At 39.9% G+C, this 21,230-nt stretch overlaps 1 protein-coding gene across 2 annotated transcripts in view; it reads right to left on the bottom strand.

Annotated features, from left to right (window-relative positions):
- Positions 1-21,230, bottom strand: part of caln1 (calneuron 1) — a 444,094-nt gene that overhangs the window by 284,032 nt on the left and 138,832 nt on the right. The window lies entirely within an intron of this gene.

Below are 21,230 nucleotides of genomic sequence, written 5' to 3'. Positions count from 1 at the left end.
TTGTGTGTTTTAGAATAGTTGCCAGACAAAGTGGACTTTGTCCCTTCCATTCAGAAATTTCTGTGATTTCATAAATATCCCACTTCCAACCATCCATCACTTCAACAATATGAACTAACATTATGTACTTACAATGTTGTAAAGTTACAAGAAAATTAAAAGTAGGCTAATAGTGCTGAGCACAAGACAATTCAATTCATATCCATGTGGCAAGGAAGAAAATGACCTCTTTTCATATCTCTGGATATTAAACTGAGAATTGTTCATGACTGCCTTCAATGTCAAATTAATAGCTTATATAAAAAAGAGAATTTACATTTATATGGCATCTTCTCCAACTCAAGATGGCCCAAATTGTTTTTTTACAGCCTATGAAGAACGTCTGAAGTGAAATCACTGTTGTAATGTAGGAAATGTAATTTTTTCCTTCTCATACAGTACTATCCCAGAAAAAGCCAAGAGTTTATCTGCTTTAACGACGACAATATAAAGTGTGCTTACAAGTTCAATTGTGTTGGATCCTATGTCATCAAATAAACAGAGTTAAAGCTATAACCTCAAGGAGGATCACAACTTTATCATGGTTTGGAGGCTTGCGTGCCTCAATGACCTAGAGAGTTATGTTGGCTGCAGTCAGGGCTTTGGCTCTTGGTAGAGTCACCCATGCCAAACAGGTCAAAGGGTAGAGGCCAGACTAAGAGTGGTCCACTGGTCCTTCAGATTTAGGGGTCCAGCTCAGGGCTAACAACCCTGACTGGTAAAATTAAATTGTTACAGAAACAGCAATGAAGAAGCCTCTACACCTGAGTGTGCCGGTATTCCTGAGACTCCACCAGGCCTTGCATGACTGACAATAGTGAAAACTGAGGGGGAGCTACTGACAAGATGAAGGATGCCCCAAACACCACTAGAGATGGAGGAGCTTCATTGGAGCTCTAAACACCAGCAGCATAACAGGCAGTAAGTAAAATTTATAAACAGAATATCCTTAATTGTAAGTATTCATTCTTATTTAACAGGTGAATCATTATCATCACATTACTTTCTGTGGAACACAGGAGAGACAGCAGATGCTAGAAACCCTGGAACATCACACACAAAATGGAGGAGCTCAGGCAGCATCTATGGAGAGGAATAAATAGTCAATGTTTTGGGCCAAGGTCCTTCATCAGGAGGGAGCTTGTTGTGTGAAAACCACCAGTTGCATATTCTCTCTCTCTCTCTCACTCTGAGTGATACATAGAATGGTCTTTGTTTCAATGCTATTTGGAGACCCTTCACTACTTTACCGGTGCATTGATGAATGCTATAGTGCTGCTTTCTCTGCCCAAATACTCAAAAATGTTGTCATCTTTGCGACCATTTTTTACTCTGCTCTCACTTCCACATAGCCTATCTTTGAATTTTCTCAAATAATGAAGAGTTGGAGTACAGGAAGGAGGTAGAAAGCTTAATAGCATGGTATCAAGATAACCTCTCTCTTAAAGAGCTGGTCATCGACTTCTAGAAGGAGGACAGTGCACATGCTCCTCTCTACATCAATGGTACTGAGTTTGAGAGGGTTGAGAGCTTCAAGTCCCTTGGAGTGAATGTCACCAATAGCCTGTCCTGGTCCAACCACATAGATGTCACCGCAAAGAAAGCTTACCGACTTCCTTGATTAGTATGGGCATCAAAGGTTACGGGTAGAACGCAGGAGAATGAGGTTAAGAGGGTTAATAAATCAGCCTTGATGGCTATTTCTTCTCAATGTCTTATGATCAATGCCTTTTCTTCCTCAGCAAACTTAAGAAATTTGTTGAGTGCTTGGCAACCCGTACTGATTTTTATTGATGCACCACAGAATGCATTCTGTTTGGATGCATAATGGCTTGGAATAACAACTGACTACCCATGTCTGCAAGAAATTGCAGAGGATTGTGGACACAGTTCAGCACATCACAGAAACCAGCTTCCCTCCACCGACTCTGTCTTCACTTCTCACTAGCTCAGTAAGGCAGCCACCATAATCAAAGACTTCATCCACCTTGAACATTCTCTCAGCTTCCTCTTCCATCAGACGGAAGATACAAAAGCTTGAAAGCATGTACTACCAGACTCAAGTATAGCTTCTACTCCACTGTTAGAAGGCTATTAAGCAATTCCCATGTGTTAGGGTTATTATTCTATAGATTTATTCAGTATGCCCACAAGAAAATGAATCTTAGGGTGACTATATGTACATTGATAATGAATTTAAATCGCTACACCTCACAGTTTTAAATGACCCACACTTGTTTTGTAACAACATCCCCTTATTCATGAATCTCTTTTGAGAAAAAACATTTCAATATTTACTCTATCAAGCTCTCTTAGGATGAGGTCACCCCTCATTTTCCTGAACTCCAAACAATACAAGCAGGGCTACTCTAACTCCCTTCCTCCTTTCCATAGTGAATATTTTTATCTCACAGTTTTTCCAGTTCTGTTGTATTTGTTCCAATGATGAAACTTCTTATACCTGTACTTATGATATGTTATCTTTCTCTTCATTGTAGTTGGTAGATCTCTCAAGCATATCTCTTCCATTCTCCACGCTTCTGCTCTCAAACCATCAACTCTTAATCAGAGCAAGGATAAAGTTTTGCTTGTCCTCATCTTTGACTCTAGTAACCTCCACATTAAATAGATAGTCTTCCATAGCTTATGCCACTTTCAATGTGATGTCATCAGACTTAGCTTTTCTTTCCCTTCCAGCATTCTAGAGGAACCATTTCTGTTGCCAATTCCTGGTCCTCTCCATGTCCACCCATAGCTGCTTCCAGCACTTCTCCATGTAACTGCTGGAGATACCCACATCTACTCTTTTGCCTCATTACATTGCACCATCTAAAAACTTAGATACTTCTTTCAGGCAAAGCATCAAATCGCTTTTACTCTTTCCAATGTCAGGTTCTGAATTCAGTGCCATGACGTAGTCTCCTCTGTTTTGGAGAAACCAAGCGAAAATGGTGACAACTTTTATGCACTTCCTCATTCTGTCAGCAAGGGTAAATCTTAGCTTCTAGTTACCAGTGAATTTAATTCTGATCTCACTCCCATTCTGACGTCTGTGCCTTTGGTATCTTACACAGTTCCAATAAAGCCTAACAAAGCTTAACTTCGGATCAGGCATTTTACAACATTTTTCAAATTCTGAATTCTACTACTTCAGGTAACCAGCACTGCCAGATTATATAAAACGTGGATCTCTGATGAGAAGCCATCAACTTATCATAGTAACTCATTTTTTTCATCTCCATATGTGCTTCCTGACCCTCAAAGTATTTCAAGCTTTCTTCTTTATTTCAAGCTTCCAGCTACCGCGGTGTTATATATCTCACAGTTCCAGCTCCATTTTCTCTCTCACCCCTCTGTTTTCATTCATGTCTTAGTATTTAAATCTCAAACAGATCACCTGTGACTACAAGCCTTAACTCCCTCTCTCAGCTGGCAACCCTGCCATTTGCTTCACCGCTAGAGGTACCACTTTCCCCCATTACTTCCAACCATCCTATCAAAGTCATTCCCATTTTAGGAACATACTTGATTTCTACCTTGTCCTTGTTCTGATCACCATCCTAAAACGTTTACTCAGTTTCTCTGTTTGTGTATTTCCAGCATTTTTTGTTTTAATAATAAAACCTGCATTGAATCGGGTTCAGCAATATATCAAATCACACACCGTGCTATCAATCGGCTCTAAGAATACTCTGCAATATACACATTACTAGGGGAGATAGCTATCGGTTAGAACAGTGAGAGAACTTCTCTGCACAGCTTTTAAAAGTTCTCATAAGATCTGCTCAAGAAAGAAGATAAAATTTGACTTTACATTTCAAACAAGACCAGCTACTTCAATGGGGTAGAGTCTCTTAGTATTTCACTGGAGTATTGTCTTAGGTCTTGAAGACAATGGAGTTATACTTAGTTTCTCACTGCCCATTATGCCACTGGCATTTAGGGCAGGAATGAAGATCCTCCATCTTCGCCGGTGTTCAGGCCTTCCTTCATCACTTCAGTAGCTTCTACTGGGTTTTCATTACTGCCAGTCACGCAAGTCCCAGATGGAGACTCAGGAATACTGTCACAATCAAGTGTAGAAGGATTCCTCATTGCTGTTTCCATAACAATTCTGTTTTACCAGTTGGAGTTGTTAGCCCAGAGATGAACGCCCGAACCTGGAGGACCCCTGGACCACTCTTAGTCTGGCCTCTACCCTTTGACCTGTTTGGCATGGGTGACCCTACTAAGGCCCTGACTCCAGCCAAAATAGCTCTCCGGATCATTGAGGCACGCAAGCCTCCAAACCCAATGACAAGGTTGTGGTCCTCTTGGAGTTATACTTAAGCCTATAATATTCTAACTCTCAGATGAGAATGCAGGTATTAAGCTAATCTATCCTTTGCTTGGAAGATTTCATGTTACATGTGGAGTTTGCTTATCAATCCTTAGATACTACAGCAAGCAGTGGAAATAATCTATTCATTATCTGCATAATTCTTTGAAGTGATACTTTGACCAATAACTACATCATCATGGCAATGGGATTGTTCATGGCATATTGCTGGAGTCAGATACAACTTCAGACATTTTGAAATCCAAACAACATTTATAGAAATGGTGTTTGCAGACAGTCAGACTGATAAAGAAACATTTACCCAGGAAAACCAATTACCACAGAATACACACAGACAGTAATCATCCCCAATTTAAAGGATTATTGGAGGATGTGTTAATGGTGAATCAAAATCCACTGCCGAGCTCTTCCACAAATGCCAACACATATATGAATCCTGCATAATAAAATTCACAGAATTAAATTTAGGATTATTCCTTCAGATGCTAATACAAAATCCTACTTAACTACAATACCTTGCAGCATTGCATGCATTTCGCATCCACAGACACAGGCAGCTTCAGGTTAGATAACAAAAGGTATTGTCTACAAATGAAATTGCAACAACCCCAGCTAGAAAACAGAATGATCACAAAAGTTTGACTATAATGATGTTTTGCAAATGAACTCAAAAAAGAAATATTACCACTGTCTCAATTTTATGAAGCAGAGCAAAGAAACACAATACTCTTCTGAACCTCGGAAGATTAAATGCTTTGCAAGGCTTCAGCGATTTAAAATAAATTTTTAGTGTCAAGATGTGATCGGCGCTAGAGTTGAAAAACTCTGAAATTGCTGCATTGCGTCAATAAAATCATTTGCGAGGTTTAACAGGATTAAATGATATTTCTGTGGTTGGTGATATTCAAACACGTATCAATTCTGATGAGACTGTAGATTGTCAATATATAAAAGCAATTAAATCTGGTTGAAGTGTGATGTGAAACAGTGACATTGCTCTCCAAAGCGTAATGTTAAAATCATGTGACAAACAGTTGGTGTGGGGGAGAAGTCAAGCCTTTGTTGACAACACAAAACTGGTATTTGTGTCTGCTTGGGTAGGCCTTTGTGTTCTTTTCTTTCCTAAGGGTTTCCTTTAATACCTTGGGAGATGTTGAGGGTGAACGTTCTGGTAAGCTTAAAGAACTGAGAATATCTCCTGAAAGGAGATCGGAATCAAGAGCCACTAATCTCTCACCACTCTTCATTTTTATATTTTGTAGCAAAGAATTGATTCCACATTCTGAATAAAGACATCATTTCCACTATTTTAATTCTCTGATAATATCTTTAATTTGCGCTCCTTTCCAATATCTTGCTGACCACAGGGGGAAAAAATCTATTACTATTTATTTCATCCATAAAACAGGAGATTCGTATCTCAACTTTACTGGATAAAACCTTAACTTTTGATGCTTGGCAGCATTTCACTGGATTTTCACTGCACTATTTGAAGATCAGGTGAGTTCTCCCTGTATCAGCACCAATGTTCTTAATGTTACAATTTAAATAAAACCAACCTATTGTTTCAGGTCATTGAGACACACAAGCCTCCAAACCCCTATGACAAGGCAGTGGACCTGTTGTAGGGGTTGTGGGGGGGGGGGAACAACTTACAGGAAACAATTAAGCTAAAAACAAAATGTGTTTGAGATCTGGGAGGAAACTGCAGCACCCAGATCAAACCAATGTGTTCACATAGCAAACCCCACACTGACAACACCAGAGATCAGAGTCAAATCTGGGTCGCTGACACTATAAGACTACAGTGCTTTCAGCTGAACCACTGAGCCACATTATTTGAAAATGAAGTGACGGCCTAAATGATGCACTCAAGTCTCTGAACTGAGAATTGAACATGGACTGACATTGACGCTCATTTAGATTAATCAGGGATATAATGGGCAAATATAGGGTATTCCATATTTATACCTGAACTAAATTTGGATTGAATTAATTACAAATAACGACGAAGCAGCATTAAGAGAGGAGATGCAGAAACTGCCTGAATGGTGCAATAACTCTAACCTTTCACTCAACATAATAAAACCCAAACAAATGATTATCGATTTCAGGAAATCAAAAAGGTATGAACAGGCTCCACTACTCATTAACAGTGGAAAGGGTCTCCACCTTTAAGTTCTCGGGAGGGGAGAAGTTCGCCTGGACCTCCAATGTCTCGAAAATTAGGGATCGCTCAGCACTGTAACTGAGAGCATACTGACCTGCTGCTGGACAATATGGCACACTAGTTGCAACAAGATCGACCAAAAAGCACTTCACCAAGTGATCAGTACTGTACAAAACATCACTGCGATGCAACTACCAGATATGGAAACTATCTACTAGTCATAATGTCTACAGCGGGCTCACATAATATTGATGGACTCATCCCACCATAGCAATAACCATATAACCATATAACAATTACAGCACAGAAACAGGCCATCTCGGCCCTTCTAGTCCACCACCTACTAACTCATAATGTCTACGGTGGGCTCACAACATCGTGATGGACTCATCCCACCCTAGCAATAACCATATAACAATTGCAGCACGGAAACAGGCCAGCTCGGCCCTTCTAGTCCATGCCAAACGCTTACTCTCACCTAGTCCCACCAACCTGCACTCAGCCCATAACCCTCCATTCCTTTCCTGTCCATATACCTATCCAATTTTTTTTTTAAATGACAATATCAAACCTGCCTCTACCACTTCTACTGGAAGCTCGTTCCACACAGCTACCACACTCTGAGTAAAGAAGTTCCCCCTTGTGTTACCCCTAAACTTTTGCCCCCCCCAACTCTCAACTCATGTCCTCTTGTTTGAATCTCCCCTACTCTCAATGGAAAAAGCCTATCTATGTCAACTCTATCTAGTAACCTCTTCAAAAACTTCGATGCTGCTCCAAGTAACTTGAACTTAATTTTAAATGTCATCATTGTGTTTTTAGTCATTGCATTGACACTTTGCACCAAATGAAGTGGCAATGCAATCTCATTGTCTTCAGCAATGACAATGAAGTTCTATCTGGCGAACTCCACCTACCAATACTGTCCCAACAGTACTCCCACATTTTGACATTGCTCTCCCACTCCCTGCATCATCAGACCCCACGTGCAGCAAGCGGGTGGATCTGTTTCAGTATGTTACAGATACAAATACATGCACCTGCTGTTGAAGTATAATATCAGATGGCAACCATCCTCTCTGTGAGGAAGAAATAATCCTGGAATTCAAAATTCTCCAGTTTGATTCCAGAGATGAGGGGTTAGACTGTGAGGAGAGTTTGAGTCGCCTGGGACTGTACTTGCTGGAATTCAGAAGAATGAGAGGAAATCTTATAGAAAGGTATAGATAAGGCAGAGGGAGAAAAGTTATTTCCACTGATAAGTGAGTCTAGAACTAGTTAACATAGCTACAATATCGGAGCAGTAGATTTAGGATGGAGTAATTTTAATACCTAGGTAAGTAAAATAATCTGTAACAATTTTATATGATAAATGTTTATAAATTGGAACTTGCATATTTAATGGAAATAGTTCACTCTTGTTAAAATACAATTTATAACCAGAAAAATTACTAAATTGAGCAAGCAAAGACAAAATAGCAGGGATAGATCTTTCAGGGTCAGATATATATAATAATAAATCATCAGCATATAATGATACTTTATACGTCCTCTCCCCACGGGTAATACCCAGAATATTAGGTGATTCACGAATAGCTATAGCCAACGGTTCTAAAGCGATGTCAAATAGTAAAGGACTTAAAGGGCAACCTTGCCTTGTACCACGAAATAGCTGAAAAAAAGGGGATCTTTGATTATTGGTAAAAACCGAAGCTAAAGGTTTATGGTATATTAATTTAATCCATGATATAAATTTTGAACTAAAATTAAATTGTTGCATTGTAGTAAATAAATATGGCCATTCAACTCTATCAAATGCTTTTTCAGCATCTAAAGAAATAACATATTCTGGTATTTTAGATGAAGAAGTATAAATAATATTAATTAATTTTCTAATGTTAAAAGATGAATAGTGATTTTTAATAAATCCAGTCTGATCTTCAGAAATAATTTGAGGTAATATATTTTCTAATCTAATAGCCAAAATTTTACTGAAAATCTTAAAATCCGTATTTAACAAGGATATAGGCCAATAGGATGCACATTCAGTAGGGTCTTTATCTTTTTTAAGAATTAAAGAAATAGAAGCTTCATAAAAAGATTGTGGTAATTTACCTACACATAAAGATAAAACATAAAGATTTATTTAAGGTTAACTTTTTACCTTTAATTGATCAAATTAAGCAACTTGCTATTAGGTGGTCTCCACTATCTTTGTCATTGGTTGGTAGAGTAAATGCTATTAAGATGATGATACTACCTAAATTCTTATATTTATTTCAAGCATTACCAATTTTTATTCCTAAAGCTTTTTTTGATACTATTGACTCTGAAATATCTTCTTACTTGTGGCAGAACAAAAATCCTAGATTGGGTAAAAAATATTTACAGAAGCCTAAGAAGGAGGGCGGCTTGGCTTTACCAAACTTAAGATTTTACTATTGGGCAGTTAATATACGGTATTTAATATTCTGGACACAAGAATGGACTATAGCTACTTGCCCACAATGGGTAAATTTGGAATGTAAATCTGTGCAAGATTTTTCACTGATTTCAATCTTAGGATCTTCACTTCCTTTCTCTTTATTCAAATTGAATAAACAGATAACTAATCCAATAGTCAGATATACATTACGAATTTGGTTTCAATTTCGTAAATTTTTTGGTTTGAATAAATTTATTTTATCATGTCCTATAATATCTAATTATTTTTTTCGGCCTTCATCTATGGATCAAGCTTTTCTTTTATGGAAAACAAAAGGTATAACATGTTTTCGTGATCTGTTTCTGGATGATAACATTATGTCCTTTGAACAGCTATCTAATAAATATAATTTACCTAAAACCCACTTTTTTATATATTTGCAAGTTAGAAATTTTTTGTATAATGAGTTACAGTCTTTTTCGAAAGAATGTCCATTGGACATTACAAATAGAATTTTAGCCCTTAATCCTTATCAAAAGGGTTTAGTAGCCATCATTTATAAGATGATCATGAATTTACAGTTAGATGTATCAGAAAAAATTAAGAAGGAATGGCAAGAAGAGTTGCATTGTCCTATATCTACTGAGCAATGGGAAAAATTTTTATTATTGGTAAATTCGTACTCTATTTGTGCTAAATATGCCCTAATACAATTTAAGGTTGTACATAGAGCTCATATGTCTAAGGATAAACTGGCTCGATTTTACTCTCATCTTAACTCAACCTGTGATAGATGTCATTCTGATGCTGCTTCATTGACTCATATGTTCTGGTCTTGTCCTTGTTTACAAAATTATTGGAAAGATATTTTCAGTATTATTGAAAATATGTTGGTTAGTGGGTTTTTTTTTTGTTGTTTTTTTTCTCTCTTTTTTGGGGGTTTTTCTTTTTTTTTCCTCTTTTTACTTCTTTGTTCATTAATGTTCTGAGTTTGAGAGGTTGTATATTTTATTATTATACATCTGAATGTCTATTTAAACTATTAATTATGTACTCTCAAACATTTTGTATTCATGTTTCATTTATGTTTGTTTAAAACTAATAAAAAGATTTAAAAAGAAAAAGATTTAGGATGGAGATTAGGCTTTTCCCAAAGAGTGGTCAAACTGTGGAATTTTCTGGCCAATGAAGCAGTGGAGGTTACCTCAGTAAATATATTTAAGACAAGGTTGGATAGATTTTTGCATAGTAGGGAAATTAAGGATTATGGGGGAAAGGCAGGTAGGTGGCGATGAGTCCCTGGCCAACCATGATATTATTGAATGGTGGAACAGGTTTGATGGGCCAAATGGCCTACTCCTGCTCCTATCTCTTATGTTCTTATGAAAAGGTTGGTTTTTGAACTGACCTTTGATAACTGATCTGGGCAGTCAAAATGGTCCTCTACACAATACTGCAGATTTTAGGATTCTTAAGAAAGAAGAAATATGATAATAGAGTAATAGTTGTAGAGAATTACAGAATCCAAACAGGCCCTTCAGCCTATCAAATCCATGTCAGCCATCAAATGCCCACTTACTTCATTAATCTTCCATTAATCCCATTTTAGCTGTTCTGCTTATGTTTCTCTTTATAAAGATATGAATAGTAAAAAGTATATTCAGAGGAATTATGGGACTAATGAGCAATTAAAAAAAGAGGCAATTGTGTGGGAGGCAGAGGACATAAATGATGTTTTAGATGAGAAACTTGCATTGTCTTTGCTGGAGGAATCTGCCAATGGGGAGGCTGGTAAAAAAGAGTAAAAATGGCAGAGATGGTACCAGCTGGAAGGTGCATGTCGCTAATTGTGAGGGATAAAAAGTCAGAAATCAGAGAAAATGGGACTGCAATTTTCTGATTCTTCTTATATTCAATAGGTGTTCCAGAAGCTGGAGGTTTGGAATTGTTCTGTCACTGTTTAAAAATAAAGACCAGCAGACAAAATGCTGCAACTCACTTGGGGAAACTTCATTGAACAATAGTCCAGGGCAAAATCAATTGGCATTTGGAAAAAATATAAATGTTGAATTCATGTCAGCATAGATTTGAGGCAAACTATTTCTAGAGGTGACAAATATAGAGGACAAAGCTTGTGGTACTGAGTGAAACTATCAGATTAATCTGTCTGTTCACTCCAGAATCAGGTTTATTATCACCAGCATGTGATAACTTAGCAGCAACAGTTCAATGCAATACATAGTCTAGCAGAGAGAGAAAAAAATAATAATAAATTAAATTAACATAGTAATAAATAAACAAGTAAATCAATTACGTATGTTGAATAGATTTTTTTTAAAATGTGCAAAAACAGAAATACTGTATATTAAAAAAGTGAGATAGTGTCCAAAGCTTCAATGTCGATTTTGCAATCGGATGGCAGAGGGGAAGAAGCTGTTCCTGAATCACTGAGTGTGTGCCTTCAGGTTTCTGTATCTCCTACCTGATGGTAAAAGTGAGAAAAGGACTTGCCCTGGGTGCCAGAGGTCCTTAATAATGGACACTGCCTTTCTGAGACACCGCTCCCTAAAGATGTCCTGGGTGCTTTGTAGGCTAGTGCCCAAGATGGAGCTGACTAGATTTACAACCTTCTGCAGCTTCTTCCGGTCCTGTGCAGTAGCTCTTCCATACCAGACAGTGATACAGCCTGTCAGAATGCTCTCCACAACTATAGAAGTTTTTGAGTGTATTTGTTGACATGTCAAATCACTTCAAACTCCTAATGAAGTATAGCCGCTGCCTTGCCTTCTTTATGACTACATCAATATGTTGGGACCAGATTAGGTCCTCAGAGATCTTGACACCCAGGAACTTGGAAACTGCTCACTCTCTCAACTTCTGATCCCTCTGTGAGGATTGGTATGTGTTTCATGACTAGACTCCAAATGAATTCTATTCTGGAGACCACTGTCGACTGTTTGCTCTTTGCCGTAGATGCGAACTGGCCTGCTAAGCTCCTCCAGCATTTTGTGTGTGTTGCTTGGGAGTCGTAAAGCAATAGCTTATGAAATCACGGAAAAGGTAACTTACCTATATTTCAAATGATCTTACTTTAGGTTAATATGGTTAATCATTTACGTGCTTTGACTAAATTTTGGGTAACTTCAATTTTTTAAACTTTTATGTTTTTTTTTAATTTTTTAGATTATTAAATTTTCATAGCCTTTAAATTCCTCTGATTTTTCAGAGAGGTTTAAAGGCTGTTAAAGCCCTGAACAGCTTCTAAAATCAGGAAAGCTGCACATAGGAGCTATTTGTCAGCTGACTAACATAGTCAAGGAAATTTCAAGTGCACCATCCTCACTACATTGCTTCTGGCCTGTGAGGAAGACCCTCCACATCCTGACCAGGGAATAGAAGACAATTCTAGATGAGCCTACCAGCTCAGAGAACCAGAGGCAGGATGAAGAATCACTTTGTTTTACAGAACAAACTGTTACAATCTTTAATCATTTCCCTAAATAAATCAGTAGAGACATTCAAAATCAATTTGACTGAGGAGGAATTAAGTGAAAGAGCAGGGAATTGGATTTAAGCTGAATATAAGACCAGTCAAGTGCGGTGGTCAAATACTCTCCTTCTGTATCCCACTGTGCTCTTTACATGCTTCTCCATGTTAATGAGTACAATTGAATTCAGAAGATCCACTACCCTCTTGTTTGGAAATCCCAATGTTTCAGCATTTGGGTCAACAGCTTCTGTTTCCCACGATCTGATCAGACTCAATCGGACCGCTTCCCATATCGCTTTTAAACAATGTGTAGCCCCATTTCTGCACTCCACTTAAACTCGCTGTCAAATTTATTACATTGCTGAGTAACACCTTAAAAGCTTTAAAAGTTGTGTTGGGCAGGTGTGTTATCCATTCGTCCAGAAAATTGTTGTAATGTAGGACCAGAAAAAAAACTAGCCAAGTACAGGTAAAGGGATTAGTACACTGCGTAGTCCCAACCTCCTGGTCACTCGATACAGGATCTGCAGCCTGAGCACCTCATGTTGGATTCAGTGCTGGAGCAGTGAGCTGTAGTTACCTCACGTTATGAGAAAATTCTTCTTAATTTGGAAGAAGACAGCGAGGCTTTGAGAAGAACTGCGGCGGTGGCCAATTTCAAATTGCTTCTCAGATCGGAGTTCTGAGAGGCGGGACTGCGCAGGCGCACGAAGGAGGCCTGGGAAGGAGGGAAGATATAAAAAGAACGCAGCCTTAAGCAGCGGGCAGCGGAGTGAGCCGGGAGCAGAGTGTAGGGCTTGGGCTCAGAGGGCTTAGGCGGATGAGGGCACAGTAGGCTTATCTTTTAGTTCTCCTTGTTATTTTCAGTTATCTGGGAAGTATGAGTGTGAGGGCAGCTTGTTGTTCTTGGTGTCGGATGTGGGAGATCCTGGACTCTCCGAGCCTCCCGGACGTCCACATCTGCTCCAGCTGCGCCGAACTGCAGCTCCTGAGGGACCGAGTTAGGGAACTGGAGCTGCAGCTCGATGACCTTCGCCTGGTCAGGGAGAGTGAGGAGGTGATAGAGAGGAGTTACAGGCAGGTGGTCACTCCGGGGCCACGGGAGGCAGATAGGTGGGTCACGGTCAGGAAGGGGAAGAGGCAGGTACTAGAGAGTACCCCAGTGGCTGTACCCCTTGACAATAAGTACTCATGTTTGAGTACTGTTGGGGGGGGACAGCCTACCTGGTGGGAGTGACAGTGGCCGGGCCTCCAGCACAAAGGACGGCCCCGTAGCTCAGAAGGGTAGGGATAGAAGAAAGAGGACCATAGTAATAGGGGACTCGATAGTCAGGGGTTCAGACAGGCGGTTCTGTGGAGGTGATCGGGAGTCCCAGATGGTAGTTTGCCTCCCTGGTGCCAGGGTTCGGGATGTTTCTGATCGCGTCCAAGATATCCTGAAGTGGGAGGGTGAGGAGCCAGAGGTCGTGGTAAATCTAGGTACCAATGACATTGGTAGGAAAGGGGAAGAGGTCCTGAAAAGCAAGTACAGGGAGTTAGGAAGGCAGTTAAGAAGAAGGACCACAAAGGTAGTAATCTCGGGATTACTGTCTGTGCCACGCGACAGTGAGAGTAGGAATGGAATTAGGTGGAGGATGAATGCGTGGCTGAGGGATTGGAGCAGGGGGCAGGGATTCAAGTTTCTGGATCATTGGGACCTCTTCTGGGGCAGGCGTGACCTGTTCAAGAAGGACGGGTTACACTTGAATCCTGGGGGGACCAATATCCTAGCGGGGAGGTTTGCTAGGGCTACAGGGCAGACTTTAAACTAGTAAGATGGGGGGGCGGGAATCAATTTGAGGAAACTATGGGAGAGGAGGTTAGTTCACCAGTAGAGTAAGTAAGTAGACTGTGTGTGAGGGAGGAAAGGCAGGTGATGGAGAAGGGATGCGCTCAGCGTGAAGATGTAGGGGAGAAGAAAGAAAAGGATAATAAATTTGAATGCATTGTTAGGGATGAAAAGAGAGGAGGAGGTGGAGAGTATCTTAAATGTATCTATTTTAATGCTAGGAGCATTGTAAGAAAGGTGGATAAGCCTAAAGCGTGGATTGATACCTGGAATTATGATGTTGTAGCTATTAGTGAAACATGGTTGCAGGAAGGGTGTGATTGGCAACTAAATATTCCTGGATTTAGTTGCTTCAGGTGTGATAGAGTAGGAGGGGCCAGAGGAGGAGGTGTTGCATTGCTTGTCCGAGAAAATCTTATGGCGGTGCTTTGGAAGGATAGGTTAGAGAGCTCCTCTAGGGAGGCCATTTGGGTGGAGTTGAGGAATGGGAAAGGTGTAGTGACACTGATAGGAGTGTTTTTTAGGCCTCCTAATGGGGAGCGTGAGTTGGAAGAGCAAATGTGTAAGGAGATAGCAGATATTTGTAGTAAACACAAGGTAGTGATTGTGGGAGATTTTAATTTTCCACACGTAGATTGAGAAGCTCATTCTGTAAAAGGGCTGGATGGTTTAGAGTTTGTGAAATGTGTGCAGGATAGTTTTTTGCAACAATACATAGAAGTACCGACTAGAGATGGGGCAGTGTTGGATCTCCTGTTAGGGAATGCAATAGGTCAGCTGACAGATGTATGTGTTGGGGAGCACTTCGGGTCCAGTGATCACAATAGCATTAGCTTCAATATAATTATGGAGAAGGACAGGACTGGACCTAGAGTTGAGATTTTTGATTGGAGAAAGGCTAACTTTGAGGAGATGTGAAGGGATTTAGAGAGAGTGGATTGGGTCAAGTCGTTTTATGGGAAGGATATAATAGAGAAATGGAGGTCATTTAAGGGTGAAATTATGAGGGTACAGAATCTTTATGTTCCTGTTAAGTTGAAAGGAAAGGTTAAAGGTTTGAAAGAACCATGGTTTTCAAGGGATATTAGAAACTTGGTTCGGAAAAAAAGGGATGTCTACAATAGATATAGGCAGCATGGAGTAAAGGAATTGCTCGAGGAGTATAAAGAATGTAAAAGGAATCTTAAGAAAGAGATTAGAAAAGTTAAAAGAAGGTTGGTTTGGCAAATAAGGTGAAAGTAAATCTGAAAGGTTTCTACAGTTATATTAAAAGCAAGAGGATAGTGAGGGATAAAATTGGTCCCTTAGAGAATCAGGGTGGTCAGCTATGTGTGGAGCCGAGGGAGATGGGAGAGACTTTGAATGATTTCTTCTCTTCGGTATTCACTAAGGAGAAGGATATTGAATTGTGTAAGGTGTGGGAAACAAGTAAGGAAGTTATGGAACATATGACAATTAAAGAGGTGGAAGTACTGGCGCTTTTAAGAAATTTAAAAGTGGATAAATCTCCGGGTCCTGACAGGATATTCCCCAGGACCTTGAGGGAAGTTTGTGTAGAGATAGCAGGAGCTCTGACGGAGATCTTTCAGATGTCATTAGAGACGGGGATTGTGCCGGAGGATTGGCGTATTGCTCATGTGGTTCCATTGTTTAAAAGGGGTTCTAGAAGTAAGCCTAGCAATTATAGACCTGTCAGTTTGACATCAGTGGTGGGTAAATTAATGGAAAGTATTCTTAGAGATAGTATTTATAATTATCTGGATAGACAGGATCTGATTAGGAGTAGCCAGCATGGATTTGTGCGTGGAAGGTCATGTTTGACAAACCTTATTGAATTTTTTGAAGAAGTTACGAGGAATGTTGATGAGGATAAGGCAGTGGATGTAGTCTATATGGACTTCAGCAAGGCCTTTGACAAAGTTCCACATGGAAGGTTAGTTAAGAAAGTTCAGTCGTTAGGTATTAATGCTGGAGTAATAAAATGGATTCAACAGTGTCTAGATGGGAGATGCCAGAGAGTAGTGGTGCATAATTGTTTATCGGGATGGAGGCCGGTGACTAGTGGGGTGCCTCAGGGATCTGTTTTGGGCCCAATGTTGTTTGTAATATACATAAATGATCTGGATGATGGGGTGGTAAATTGGATTAGTAAGTATGCCGATGATACTAAGGTAGGAGGTGTTGTGGATAATGAGGTGGGTTTTCAAAGCTTGCAGGGAGATTTATGCCAGTTAGAAGAATGGGCTGAACATTGGCAGATGGAGTTTAATGCTGAGAAGTGTGAGGTTCTACATTTTGGCAGGAATAATCCAAATAGAACATACAGGGTAAATGGTAGGGCATTGAGGAATGCAGTGGAACAGAGAGATCTAGGAATAACAGTGCATAGTTCCCTAAAGGTGGAGTCTCATGTAGATAGGGTGGTGAAGAAGGCTTTTGGAACACTGGCCTTTATAAATCAGAGCATTGAGTACAGAAGTTGGGATGTAATGTTAAAATTGTACAAGGCATTGGTAAGGCCAAATTTGGAATATTGTGTACAGTTCTGGTCACCGAATTCTAGGAAAGATATCAATAAATTAGAGAGAGTGCAGAGACAATTTACTAGGATGTTACCTGGGTTTCAGCATTTAAGTTACAGAGAAAGTTTGAACAAGTTAGGTCTCTATTCATTGGAGCGTAGAAGGTTGAGGGGGGATTTGATCGAGGTATTTAAAATTTTGAGAGGGATAGATAGAGTTGACGTGAATAGGTTGTTTCCATTGAGAGTAGGGGAGATTCAAACGAGAGGACATGATTTGAGAGTTAGGGGGCAAAAGTTTAAGGGAAACACGAGGGGGTATTTCTTTACTCAGAGAGTGATAGCTGTGTGGAATGAGCTTCCTGTAGAAGTAGTAGAGGCCAGTTCAGTTGTGTCATTTAAGGTAAAATTGGATAGGTATATGGACAGGAAAGGAGTGCAGGGTTATGGGCTAGGTGGGACTAGGTGAGATTAAGAGTTCAGCATGGACTAGGAGGGCCGAGATGGCCTGTTTCCGTGCTGTAATTGTTATATGTTATATAATAATTGATAGAAAAGCCTTTAAAGATGCAAGTTTGAAGCACTATTTAGATGACCAAATGTCTGCTCTACTATTCATTTGCCTATGATCCAATGACTGAGTCCATAAGACTACAAGGCATTGGAGCAGAATTAGTCCATTCAGCCATCAAGTCTGCTCCACCATTCCATCATGCCTGATTCTGGATCTAATTCAACCCCATTCACGTGCCTTCTCACCATATCATTTGATGCCCCAACCGATCAGGAAACTATCAAGTTCCTGCCTTAAATATACACATGGCCTTGGCCTCCCACCACAGTCTGTGTCAGAACATTTTACAGATTTACTACTCTCTGGCTAAAAAAAAAATCCTCCTTACCTCTGTTCTAAAGGGACACCCCCTTAATTTTGAGGCTGTGTCCTCTTGTTCTGGATACCCCCACCATAGACAACATCCTCTCCACATCCACCCTATCTAGTCTTTTCAACATTGAAGAATTACTTGACTTTGGTATGGTCCTTGCAGTGAATCCAAAACTTAAACTTCAGTACACAGGATTCCCCAAAGCAGTTGATTTAAGTACAGTACCAAAGTTCATCAGAGTCACAGAACAATACAACAAGGATGCAAGCCCTTTGGGTCCAACAAGGCCATGCCGACCATGGTGCCCACACAAGTATTCTCAACTTCCTGCATTTGGCCAATATCCCTCTAAGCTGTGCCCCTCCATGTACCAATCCAAGTGCATATGAAATACTACCATATCTGCTTCAGCAACTTCCTCCGGCAGCTCATTTTATACACTCATCACCCTCTGTGTGAGAATGTTGTTCCTTAAATTCCCTTCTAAATCTTTCATTTCTGACCCTAAAGCTATGCCCCTAGTTTTGAACTCTTTACCATGGAGAAAAGACTGTTACCATCTACCTTATTTTTGCTCTGCATTTTATAAACCTCTATAAGTTCACCCCTCATTCTTCTTAGCTTCAAAGAACAAAAATCCTGCCTGGCCAACCTCTTGCTAAAACTCAGTCCTTCTAGTTCTGGCAAAATACTTGCAAATCTTTTCTACTCTCTTTCCAGTTTAACAATGTCTTTCCTAGAACAAGGTGACCGAAGCTATGCACAGTACTCCAAGTGTGGGTGAACTAATAACTTATACAACTGCAACATACTGTCCCAACTCTAATACTCATTGCCCTAACTGATGAAGGCCACTGTGCTAAATGCCTTTTTCATGTCTCTGTCTACCTGTGACATCACTTTCAGTGAGGTACATACCTCGTCCATTGCACTCCCTAGTGCCGTACCAAACTCATACACTGGTTTGATTTTCCATATTCCAACACCTCACGCTTAACTGTACTGAAATCCAATTGCCTCTGCTCAGCCTATTTCCCTAACTGATCAAGATCCCCCTGTAATCCTTCACTATCAAAAGCACCTCCTAACTCCACGTTATCCACAAACTTACTGAGAAGGCTTGTGCATTTGCATCCAAATCATTTATATAAATAACAAATAACAAGGGCCTAACACCAACCCCTGCGGCACACCACTACTCAGTGGGCTCCATTTCAAGAAATAACCTTCAGCCTACCTCCAAGATTTTTTTATAAAATCCGTCTAACTACTGTAGCTCTCCCTGAATTCCTTGGGACCTAACTTTCCACGCTAGCCTATTATGCATGACATTGTCAAAGGATACCCTAAAATTCAAATAGATGACACCCACTGCCTCTCATCTACATTTTTTGGCTACCTCGTGTAAGAACTCTAAAAGGTTCATTAAACACAGCTTCCCACACACAAAGCCATGCTGACTAATTCTAATCAGATTCTGCCTACCCAAATGCTGGTAGATCCTTCCTTCAGAATTCTCTTCAGCAACTTCTCCATGACTTATATTATTCCCTCCAGTAACTTCCCCATGACTGATGTCAGGCTGACTGGCCTATATTTCTCTGATTTGTTCTTGCTAACCTTCTTAAACAATGGAATATCATTAGCCACTGTCCGGTCTTCTGGGACTTTACCACTGGCTAACAATGAAGCAAATATCTCTCCCGCAGAAGGGCCCGCAGAATTTATTCTCTAGCCTCACACAAAATCTGAGTATGCACTCAGTCAGGCCCTGAGATCTATCCACTTAACGTGTTGCAAGGCTGCAAATAACTCCTCCCAAACCTCCAAAATATCTCTACTTGTTTCTCTCATCTCTTGAGCAGCCATAATTTTCTCCTCAATAAACCAAGGAATAATATTAATTAAGATTCCCACCTATCTCCTGTTGATCTTTAAGGAGACCTACTCTCTCCCTAGACAATCTTTTACTCTTAATATAGTCATAGAACTTTTTGGAATTTTCCTTAACCTTACCTGCCAGATCTATTTCCATCTTTGCCCTCCTCATTTCCCTCTAAAGAGTATTTTTAATCTTTTTATCATCATCAAGGAATTCATTCATCCCCTACTTCCTAAAACCAATGTATGCTTCCTTCCATTTTTACCAGAGCTTCAATATCTCTTGTTAGGCAAGGCTCTCTAAACCAGGTTTATCCTTCACCCGAGGAGGAAAATGCTGCTCCTAGATACTTGATTTCCTGCTGCAGCATGCACATTTTTTTTATTTATTCATTTACGGGATGTGGGCATTGACCAGCTATGCCAGCATTTATTGCCCTTCCCTAGTTGCCCTTGAGAGGGTGGTGATGAGCTGCCTTCTTGAACCGCTGCAGTCCCTGAGGTGTAGGTACACCCACAGTGCTGTTAGGGAGGGAATTCCATGATTTCCAGTGACAATGAAGGAACGATGATACGTTTCCAGGTCAGGATAGTGAGTGACTTGGAGGGGGTGGTGGTATTCCCAAGTATCAGCTGTTTTCATCTTTCTAGATGGTAGTGGTCGTCCATGAAGTAAATACATAATGTTCACAACACCTTATTCCTGGTTTTAAACATTCATCTCACATTGAGAGGGAACACATTGAAGTGCTTTGAACTGACATCTTCTGCGTAACTATTCTCCATAGTTTTGCAAAGGCTAATGAATATCCTTATGCCTAGAGCAGCAAATTACAGCAATGACATTTTTAGCTCATGGTAAAGCATTAAGAGTCAGCAATGCATGAGAAATCAGAATGGGACAAATATGGGGACCTCAGAGAAATTTTTCAGGTGGGATTATATAAAGATAGGGAGAGCTAATACACTGAAAATAGTTGAAAACCTGAATGAGAATTTAAAAATCAAAACATTTCCATGTCCAGAGCCAAAGAACACAGAAGTGATGGGTGGTTAGAATGTGGTGCACTAAGATATTGGCTCCAAGAGTTTGGAATTAACTCAAGTATTTACACAGAGGAAAATGGCCTGAAACCACTTGTCTAGACGAGAGATAGTAAAATCATGATGAGTTGTTAAGAAGCAAATGAACTGAGATAGGATGTAAATGGCCGCAAGTTAGAGGCACGAGAATGGATGAAGGAGCGCAAATGTGTTCAGGGGATCAAGTAGTTGTGAGCTGTCTGGCCCAGACTCAGACACTGTTGGAGAGTGACATGGCATAGAAATAAAATTTATGGACAATGGGTTTAATTTTATAACGGTTTATGGATTTTCGTATTGCGAAGCAAGGAACACAGATGGGTGAATGGGGTCTGAGATGACCCAAGACATTAGGCTTGGTTCCAAGAAAGGAGATTTGTCTTCCTTACCCCATGTAAGGCTTGAGAAGATAAAGATGTGTTTGATTTTTTTTTACTGCCTCCTGAATTCAGGAGAAAATAAGGATTGGCAATTAATAGTAGTACTATTAGTATTACAATCAGTCATATTGACATCCTGTCAATAAATAAAGGAAATTTTTTAAGAGCAACGCATACAAAATTCTGG

Source organism: Hypanus sabinus, chromosome 6, assembly GCF_030144855.1.
Source record: "Hypanus sabinus isolate sHypSab1 chromosome 6, sHypSab1.hap1, whole genome shotgun sequence".
Taxonomy (NCBI): Eukaryota; Metazoa; Chordata; class Chondrichthyes; order Myliobatiformes; family Dasyatidae; genus Hypanus; species Hypanus sabinus.
This window is presented reverse-complemented; position numbering and strand designations above follow the sequence as displayed.